General features: G+C 43.6%; 1 long non-coding RNA gene and 1 other non-coding gene across 2 annotated transcripts; both read right to left on the bottom strand.

Annotated features, from left to right (window-relative positions):
* Positions 1-1,916: 1,916 nt before the first annotated feature.
* LOC104678559 lies at positions 1,917-4,122 on the bottom strand. Its single transcript, XR_004058286.1, has 2 exons — positions 3,967-4,122; positions 1,917-2,079 (listed from the first exon to the last, which is right to left on the bottom strand). It is a non-coding gene; the product is annotated as an uncharacterized LOC104678559 (long non-coding RNA).
* A 4,465-nt stretch (positions 4,123-8,587) lies between these two features.
* On the bottom strand, positions 8,588-8,694 carry LOC115898800. Its single transcript, XR_004058466.1, has one exon. It is a non-coding gene; the product is annotated as a U6 spliceosomal RNA (small nuclear RNA).
* Positions 8,695-10,442: the final 1,748 nt, after the last annotated feature.

A 10,442-nucleotide genomic window follows, 5' to 3' on the forward strand; every position in this document is an offset into this window, starting at 1 on the left:
ACGTCTGACTGCCTGTGGGGTCAGGCAAAATAGAGCCATATTTTTCTTCTTGCAGAGAGCCTATAAACAGATGCGTAAGTAGGGAAGACATCGCTAAATTCTTTTCCTAGCAAGGAATATTAATAATTAACACCCTGGGGAAGGAATGCATTCCTGGGGGGAGCTCTATAAACGGCCACTCTGGGGGTGTCTGTGAGAGTGGGAGAAGAGAAAGGGGGTAGGGGGAAGGACAGAGAGAAAGAAGGAGAAAGAGAGAGAGAAAGGAGGGGAAATGGAGGGAGCAGAGAAAGAGAGAACTGAGAACAAAGGCCCAGGTGAGGGGATAGGTTGTATCACTATTATTGTTCAGTTCAAAGAATTTTTTAATTTCCATCTTGATTTCATTGTTGAAATACACCCTGGTCTCCTGCAGTACCCTCAGGCTTACTAGGATTGGGAAACTCCACCCTGGTAAATTTGAGGTCAGACCAGTTCTCTGCTCTCAAACCCTGTTTTCTGTTGTTTAAGATGTTTATCAAGACAATACGTGCACCACTGAACATAGACCCTTATCAGTAATTCTGCTTTTGCCCTTTGCCTTCTGATCTTTATTGAGCCCTTATCAGGAGTTTCTGGTTTTGCCCTTGTCCTGTTTCCTCAGAAGCATGTGATCTTTGTTCTCCTTTTTGCCCTTTGAAGCATGTGATTTTTGTGACCTACTCCCTGTTCTTGCACCCCCTCCCCTTTTGAAATCCTCAATAAAACTTGCTGGCTTTAAGGCTCAGGTGGGCATCACGGTCCTACTGATATGTGGTGTCACCCCTGGAGGCCCAACTGTAAAATTCCTCTGTTTGTACTCTTTCTCTTTATTTCTCAACTGGCTGACACTTATGGAAAATAGAAAGAACCTACGTTGAAATATTGGGGGTGGGTTCCGCCAATACAATAGGCCATAAAATAAGTCTCAGTAAATTTAAGAAAATCGAAATTATATAAAATACTCTCTCAGACCACAGTGGAATAAAATTAGAAATCAACTACAAAAGGAACCCTCAAAACCATAGAAATACATGGAAATTAAATAACCTGCTCCTGAATGATCATTGGGTCAACAATGAAATCAAGATGGAAATTAAAAAATTCTTTGAACTGAACAATAATAGTGATACATCCTATCCCCTCACCTGGGCCTTTGTTCTCAGTTCTCTCTTTCTCTGCTCCCTCCATTTCCCCTCCTTTCTCTCTCTCTTTCTCCTTCTTTCTCTCTGTCCTTCCCCCTACCCCCTTTCTCTTCTCCCACTCTCATTCTTTCTCTGTGTGTCCCTTTCTCTTACAAATCTCACCCCCCATGCTCTGTGCTCCTCTCCAGTCCTGTTCAGAGGGAGCCTCTCATCATCAACCTCTGCACATCCCACAGTTTAAAAATTACAGAAAGATGGTAGGGGGACACAAAACTTATTGAGAAATATCTGCTCCCAGCTCAGCTTCTGTCAGACCCACCTGCATTTGGTACTACTGGGGCAGCTGGTTCAGTGGGGATAGGCCTCTGACAAACCCTGAGCTTCTGCAGGGTCTCATCACTGGCTGCACAGCCGCTGCTGGTCCCTCTTCTATTCCCTATTGAGATAAATCAGCCACCTCATGGGGATACATTCCTGTCTATCTTATCACAAGGAACCCCTGTGACTGGCAGCCACCAGATGCCCAATGACCATTTCTAAAATGAATGAGCACAATCTCCACTCATGGCTTGATACAGGATGTTCCCCAACCCCAGAAGGCCCCCTTGGGGCCCTCCTAGTCAACACTACCCAAAGGGCAACCCTGCTTCTGCAGCCAGCATTGCAATATCTGCCTGGGTTTGAACAGTGTATGAGGAATCACACCTGGTATACTGGAGGGTCATCTGGTCCTAAGGAAGCAGATGCCCAGACAGATAGGACTGCAAACCTTTATTAGGAGAAACACTATGGAAGATTAGAGACAGACAAGGTAGCACTGGGCAGGGAGCATAAAATGTATTGGATACTTTTTCCAAATTATGTAGGAGCCACACCATGGCTGTCACAGCTCAGGGGCCTCTTCAATTTTCAGCTTGTCCTGTAAGGCAAAAAAAAAAAAAAAAAAAAAAAAAAAAAAAAAAAAAAAATCCATGTGAGCTTCTTTTGCCTTATATACACTTTGTCCTCTATAAAATATCTGTGCCCCTGATAAATACTTCTGTGTGTGGCTGCATCTGCGTCTATATGCCATGGAAAGCAATTATCTATGGGTCTCAGGTATAGGTCTTACAATTTAACTGTGTACATATTCTTATAATTATCTTTTCTTTTATCTGGTAGAATCTGAATTTTAATCGTGGAGACAGGGGCTATGCCTCATCTTTTGAAACAGGGATTGGAAATCTCTGGGCCTGAGCTGTTACAGCCTATGGTTTATCTAATGAACTTCAACGAACATCTTTTGATGATCTTCTGAGTGGGAATATTTTCATTTAAACAGTGAGGGGGTGAATGTCTAACACCTGTAAGCTATTTTGCTTTATGGGCTTGGTCTCTTCATCCTCACAATGACCTCATCAACCACATCATCCCCAGCTCATTTATAAAAAAGCTGAGGCTCTGAGCTCCACTGAAAGTTGGTGTCTGGGCTCAGACAACAGCGACAGAGGGAAGGGTGACAATTTTGCATGACAATGTTGGAGGTGCAAAGCTGGGAGTCAGAGGTGAGAAGCAGAGGGTGCCAGGAATGAGCTGAGACCTAACCTGCCAGGCCTTTAGTTCCCCACCAGAGTTAGTCTCATTCTGAAGGCCAAGCCCGCAGCTCCACTGAACCACTGTTAGTCTCCTTAAGTCATAATAAACTCAGGCAGACAGGGTCCCCTCATAGAACCAAATTACATTTCCCAGACCTCTAGGCATTCATTCACCCTGATCCAGAGCCTTCGCACATCCGGGGAAAGAATCATCCTTCCTGCAGATAATGGACTAAAGGCTTTAGGGCAACAAGGAACTTCTTGGGAGGAAAATTCCCTTGTCTACACTGTGCCATCTGAGCTCTCCCATAATGGCTCTGCTGTGGCCCTCACGCAGCCGCTACGCTCCTGCTCACACTGCTTGTACCTGCCAGAAGCAGCCTTCCAGCTCCACCTAAGTGAGTTCAACAACCCCCCATGTGACATCTCCTCACTTTAGCTCTCTTCCACACCATCCTCTTTATTCTCAGAAGAATCTGTCTTCCTCTTTTGCACTCTGGGGCCTTTCACTCATGCTTCCATTATGGATGGTCACAGGATCCCTGCCCTTTGCTGTGTGTCTCTCTGCTGCAGGACATAGGAAGCACTGCAAGTCAAGGGTGCGTCTCATCCCTCACAGAGCTGGCTACTTTGTCAAGGTTCCATACATGTCTGCAAAATTGGTATTTATGGCTTCTATAAGCAATCTCTTTCCTCATCTACAAGAGATACCTGCTGCCTTGCTCATGATGGAGATGATGCAACCCACTGTGAGTCCTCAGAAACTTGAGAAATGTAACCACGTCGCCGGGCGCGGTGGCTCATGTCTGTAATCTCAGCACTTTGGGAGACTGAGGCTGGCGGATCATCTGAGGTCAGGAGTTTGAGACCAGCCTGACCAACATGAATAAACCCTGTCTCTACTAAAAATACAAAAAAATTAGCCCGGCATGGTGGCACATGCCTGTAATCCCAGCTACTTGGGAGGCTAAGGCAGGAGAGTTACTTGAATCCGGGAGGTGGAGATTGCGGTGAGCCGAGATTGCGCCATTGCACTCCAGCCTGGGCAACAAGAGTGAAACTCTGTCTCAAAAAAAAAAAAAAAGTAACCACGTCCCCAGCCAGTGTTACCCTTGTACTGCAAAGTCCTGCAGTACCATCTGTGACATTTCTTTCTATTCACTCAATGAGGAAAAAAAAAAAAAAGATGAATCCGCTTTAAAAGTCAGTCCATACTGTTCAGATCAACATACCAAGTGGTGTGCATGCAGGCAGTGGTCGTGTTCCCAGAGGCCACCCAGGCAGAGGAGGTGTCTGGCAGCCCACGAATGGTCCTGAAGGGCCAGCCATGCAGTAGAGCAAGTAGGGCAATCCTGAGAAAGGGGCCCTTCTGACGCCATATTGACCTGCAGAGCAGAAGGAAGAAAAGTTTCAAAATGCATTAATATGATGGACAAAAACACCAACACCAATGCAAGCTGCACCCCATGTAACAGGTGACAGTCCCTGGCGCCTTTCCTTTCCCCAGGTTTCAAAATAGCAGTGTCAGTGCCAAAAAATCTCCCTTCTACTGAGTCCTGAGGACAGCTGGGGTGTGAAGGAAAGCCAGGAGGATAACCTGCTGTCACCACATGCCACTGTGTCTGTCTGTAAACGCAGGCACTCTAGGTCCTGTTCCAGGGAAGACAGAGTCATTACACAGTAATAAAAAAACATTAGTCCAGACACATGAGTCTCTAGCCCAGGGGTACTCACATCCCTCCCTCACCACCATCACTGAAGTTGGTTCCTTGCAAGTGATAAACAGAGAGAAAAGGAGGAATGAAAAGCCCATTATTCATACACAAATCACAGCTACTCTTGGGAGAACTTTTTACAGGCCTTTTATGTCCTATCTCTGATTCTCAGAATGCTGCAAGGTCAGTGTGGCCACTCTGCACTAAATCACAGGAAAGAAGATCCCAGAAGAAGGAGAAAATTCACCAAGGGTCACACAGATTGCAAGAGGCAGAGTGGAAGTTGATCCCATCTCTACCTGCAAGGCCCTATTGTCCCCCTCTGCCTCCCTTCCTGAGAAAGGGTCTTCTCCTCTCTGGAGGTACAACCTGTGGGCACAAAGAGCTCTGGGGAGATGTGAATTACTGACATCCTGCAGGGGAACTGGGAAAGGGTTTTCTGACAGAACAATCTAATCTATAGAAGTTAGTTAGGCACAGCTATAATATTTATTTTAACTCACAGGTATTACCAAATTTTAAATACACTGTGACATAAAGAACAATTTTGTCCATGGAAAAATGAGATGGGAGTTCTAAAGAACAGAATTAAAACAACTGTGATTTAATTTCAAGTGCAGAAATCCTGTCATGTGTGATCAGAGGACTCACCAGCTGTGAAAGTTACAGGGACCACATGAGAAACAGCTTAGCTGACCATAATTTAAGGCCTTTGTTGGGAATTGTCCTTGTAGGTAATTAGTGACTTTCACTCTTCACTATCTCACATCCAGTGTACATTTTCCATTACAAATATAAAACCTCTGACAACTAGAATACTCGATTGAAGGCACCACTGGATGGGGAGGGGGGCATTTTTGCATAGCAAAGTTGCCAACAGACATGGGACAGTGATGAATTACGGAATTTGCTTTGTCAAAGAGCATTCAGAATTGCACAAAGCACATATTAATACTGGATGAATGAGTTTTCATATTTTTCACTTATGGGGATTACAGCAGATATTCTAAAAGTTAGTCACCTACCTCATAGGAATTAAATAACAGCAACAAAAAATCCCCACATATTTGGGGAGGGGACTCAGCAACAGCTTGAATAAAAAGGATCAGTCAGGTTCTATCGGGCCATGAGACCTACAGCACTGGAGTTAAGTGGCATCTTCTCATGTTATTTCTGGAAACAAAACAGTTAAAGCTCTTCAGTCCTTGGCCCTTAAGCATTTATGGTTTCTGGAAGTGCCACCAAAGATGACCAGGTTGGTATGGAGAAGACTGAAGCCTCATGGGGGAATATTTTGATTTTTGAAAAGTAAAGAGACAGAGAAGATACCACAGAACACACGAACCAGAGACAAGGCCAGGAGAAGGTGCTGTATGAAAAGACAAAAGTGTCCTGAAGTAGGCACAGTGAAAATGACCACAGCATTTACCTTTATCTTCTCTGTGTTCTCAGTTGGGATGCAGCTGCTGTTCCTCATGGGAACTAATGAGGTCCTGAATCTGCTAAGGGCCAGAGAAGGGATTGGGGCTTATTCTGGCTTGCATGCTCTTTGCAGAATAAGAAACCCTCCATGTCTACCCCTGCCATGTCACTTTCTTTGCCACAGACAGTTCCCTTACCAGAGTTACAGAGTTTGTTAACCAGATACCACAGAGGACCCTGGAACTCTCTGGACCCTTGTCCTTGAGAAGGACACCACAGAGCCCTGGTCTTAACAAATCAACTAACTGCGAACAAGTAGGGCTCAAACTAGCTGGAAATCAACTCTAAATCAGAAGTTCCCAGTACATATCAGAGGGAACTACTTATAAATTAAGCACAGACTAAAAATTAAAATAGCATTCATGGATAAAAAGAGTATCAATAAACCTTGGACAAGAATAGCCCTGCTCCTTTTTTTCAAGCCATAGGGACATTCACAATTCTCTGGAATTCATATTTAATCTAACTTTCATATCAGATCAGGTATTATAAATATTAATGAACAGAAATGATTTAAAGAGACTAATAATAGTAATGAGAAAAGGTAAGAGCTATGGGAATTAACTGTGAAGTTTTAGGGTTACACTTAAAATGTTAGAGGAGTAAAATTGCATAGAAATGTATTACTAATGGAATTGTATAGTTCACAATAAACAATTTAAACAAAAATAATAAAGGAAGATCCAAAAATAGTAAATAAATGCCTCTTTTCCTAAAACATATCTTATTGTACAATATTGATTCACGAAGACATAGCAATAAAATTTCCTCTCTCATTAGGACATACAGTTCCAATTCTAAAATGTTATTGGTGTTGCTTTTCTCAAATGAAAGAAAAACAAAGTCTTCACACTGACTCAAGGTGGGAAGTGGAGCTGGCCCATTTCCCTTCTAGGCTCATCACCTCAGTTAAAAGTAATCAAAAGTTCAGGGTGGGGTGGTATCCACAGTCAGTGGAGGGGCCTGAGCTCCACCTTCATAGGGGACTGGACGAGGGCCATTTGGCTGGGGCATTTGAGGAAAATTGTGTCCTGACACCCAATGAGACAACTTTTCTCTTTAGTAAGTGCTTGAAACTCTTTCCAGGCAACATAACAATTACCCTCCACCCTTACCCCTCACCCCCAAAAGGAGAAGCAGAGTGTGTGGATTGTACAGCAGAAGTTACATGGCTGCCTTCACAGTGAGCTCCTACCTCTTAGGGGAAGATTCTCTAGGCCTGGTTGTCCACTAGCTGGCTTCTGACTAATGTGTCTCTCCAGCACTCTCTGTTTTTCAATCATTTCCTGTCTTGGAGACAGAGAAAGAATGAACTTGAATAAGTTCTTTACTAGACACTCAAAGCTTTGTCTTAAAACAAAAACATCCTTAAAAATGTCCATCACGGCCGGGCGCGGTGGCTCAAGCCTGTAATCCCAGCACTTTGGGAGGCCGAGGCCGGCGGATCACGAGGTCAGGAGATCCAGACCATCCTGGCTAACACTGTGAAACCCCGTCTCTACTAAAAGATACAGAAAACTAGCCGGGCGTGGTGGCGGGCACCTGTAGTCCCAGCTACTCAGGAGGCTGAGGCAGGAGAATGGCGTGAACCCGGGGGGCAGAGCTTGCAGTGAGCCGAGATCCAGCCACTGCTCTCCAGCCTGGGGCACAGAGCAAGACTCCGTCTCAAAAAAAAAAAAAAAAAAAAAAATATATATATATATATATATATATCCATCACAACTACCTACCTGTGCTGCTTGTAGGCAGCCTTCTCTTCTTCCATCTCCCTCTGCAAGGCTTAAACACAAAGATGTGGGGAGAAAAATACATCCACGTCCTGACCTGGCAGATTATGTCCAAAAGCAAGGAAAGAAAGAAAGAAAGAAAAAAACTTACCCAGTTGTCGTGAGCCTTTCTTTCAGAAGTGGCGATCTGAAAAAGCCAGCACATGAGAAACCATATGTTTAAGGAGTCTGAGGGCCATGAGATCATTTGCATCAGTGCTGAAGGATTCTGCAACTGCTAGGAAGAAGGTTCCTTACCTGGCATCTGTAGTAGTCTTCTACCCACCTCTGCTGCTCTTCTGTGTCTTCCATCATTTTCCTATGGTTTAGAATCACTTTTATCAGGTAAAGCGCCATTTTAAGTATGATTTTAAATAATCTGTCATGTTCCTGTTATCCTCACAACTGTACCCTTCCTTACACAATCTATCCGTAGACAGAAAACGCATTTCACATGGTTATAAAAATACAGTACAATAAAAAACTGTTGCCATATTGATTCCTCATCTACTATTTAATGCCTGCTGGGTTCTGAGTTGGCAATTTCCTTACCTACTCTCAGTATGTCCTTAATTTATCCTTCATTGAGCATCACTTATCGTAAATCTCTATTCTCCTTGTACTAATATCCTTACCATATTTCACAGGGAAGAACAACTGGGCTTATAAACAGGCATAGTCCTTTTCAAGGATGTGATTGATCCTACAACAATGCACTTTCCTAAGGATGATGACAATCATCCCTAGAAAAGTTTGTGTAAACTGAGTTTCAACACAATCTGCCAGCAGTGGAGTCAGGAAACGTTTTATTACTTCACAGTTGTTGGTCATTGGTAAATCTTTTTTATTTATTATTTATTTATTTATTTATTTATTTATTTATTTATTTAAAAAATATGGAACGCTTCACGAATTTGCGTGTCATCCTTGCGCAGGGGCCATGCTAATCTTCTCTGTATCGTTCCAATTTTAGTATATGTGCTGCCGAAGCGAGCACTTTATTTATTTATTTATTTGAGACGGAGTCTTGCTCTGTCACCCAGGCTGGAGTGCAGTGGCACGATCTCGACTCACTGCAAGCTCCGCCTCCCGGGTTCATGCCATTCTCCTGCCTCAGCCTCCCAAGTAGCTCGAACTACAGGTGCCCGCCACCACGCCTGGCTAATTTTTTGTATTTTTAGTAGAGATGGGGTTTCACCGTGTTATCCAGGATGGTCTGGATCTCCTGACCTCGTGATCCACCCACCTCGGCCTCCCAAAGTGCTGGGATTACATGAACCACTGCGCTCGGCCAGTGATTGGTAAATCTGAAAGTACTTTGTTTTCTCTTGTGTGAGTTTTCTCTCTATATATATATGTCTTCTGACCATTTGTTTATCTTTCTGTGTTAATCAGGTATCAACATTGTACAAAGGTTAAAAACAAAATACTCCAACACGGGTTTCCCAAGAGGTTGGTGTTCAGTCTCTGAAGTCACTTGTAGGTATGTATTTCCTCAACTACCAATTTCAAGCTTCCCTCCGCCTCTGACAGCTGCCTCTCCTTTGCTGCTTGCTCACGTTCTTTCATCTCAGCTTCCTGAGATGAGAAGGGAAAGAAATGAATGCACATGATCCAGTAGCCAGTGTGGGATTCCTCTTCCCTTCCAGCATCTGAAGGCTGTAATTGAAAGGTCCCCTGCCAACCTTCCCATATATATACCAACAGATCTTCACAAAGAGAGGGAGAATGGAAGCCTCCCATTGAGGGACAAAAATAAAATCAAACTCTGGCCTGCTGGCAAGTCCTCTATAATTTCCAGTTCCTCTTCATAGCTCTATACTCCTACTCACTAGTAAATAAATCAAGGACTATAAAAAGCTTCTATCAGATGCACTATGTATTCTTCTGGGGTCAGTCTTGTGCTTGACATAGTGAAAGCTCATTTTAGTTCAATGTGGAAAACCAGACCTGACCAACTCATCACAACTAAATCAATCAGGATGGAGCAGGGGACCATTCCTTGTCTGACTCCTCCCATGGGGAGACCTGACTCTCAGTCAGAGGCTGATGCCAGAACCCAGACAATCAGCCTTAGAGAGTTCCTTCCAGGACATGATGTCATTAATCCTGTAGTTCACTACTGCACGTTTCCATGATTCAGGATTGGAACTCTTGTCATCGACTTCAAAGATTCTGGTTGACAGAAAAGGTAAATCTGAGTGCTGGGCACATCTACTAAATCAAAAATAATCTGAATGGCTCCTTAGTCAGGGTGTTATGTCCTGGAAATACGTGACAACTGCAAACCATCAACCCCGGTGTTGATCGAGTTTAACAAGGTTTAGTTCATTGATAGTGGAGGCAGAAAATGGCAATAGCCTAAAAAGATAGGTTTGCTGTGTTGCCCTCACACTACTTTATTCATGATTCTGATTCAAAGGATCTCATTTGATAATTGACTTCACACGAAGGACACGTAAAATTCAAATAACTTTAGGAAACAGGGACAAAAACACTTCAAAGAGAAAGTGAATGCACTTGTTCCTGAACACCTAAGCCATCCTTCAGCACATGCTGTCTGGAGTGACCCAAAGCAAGGAGTTTGTTGTGAGGTACTGAGGATGCAAGGGGAGCAGGGACCTGTTCCCACCCTAAAGAAGCTCACAGTTTAATGCAAATGAGAAGCCAGTGAGAACATCATTACCCCTGCTGTGCACTTGAGAACTAGGAACACAAAATGTGAATCTTAAGAAAAGCAAAGGA

Source organism: Rhinopithecus roxellana, chromosome 7, assembly GCF_007565055.1.
Source record: "Rhinopithecus roxellana isolate Shanxi Qingling chromosome 7, ASM756505v1, whole genome shotgun sequence".
In the NCBI taxonomy this organism is placed as follows: domain Eukaryota; kingdom Metazoa; phylum Chordata; class Mammalia; order Primates; family Cercopithecidae; genus Rhinopithecus; species Rhinopithecus roxellana.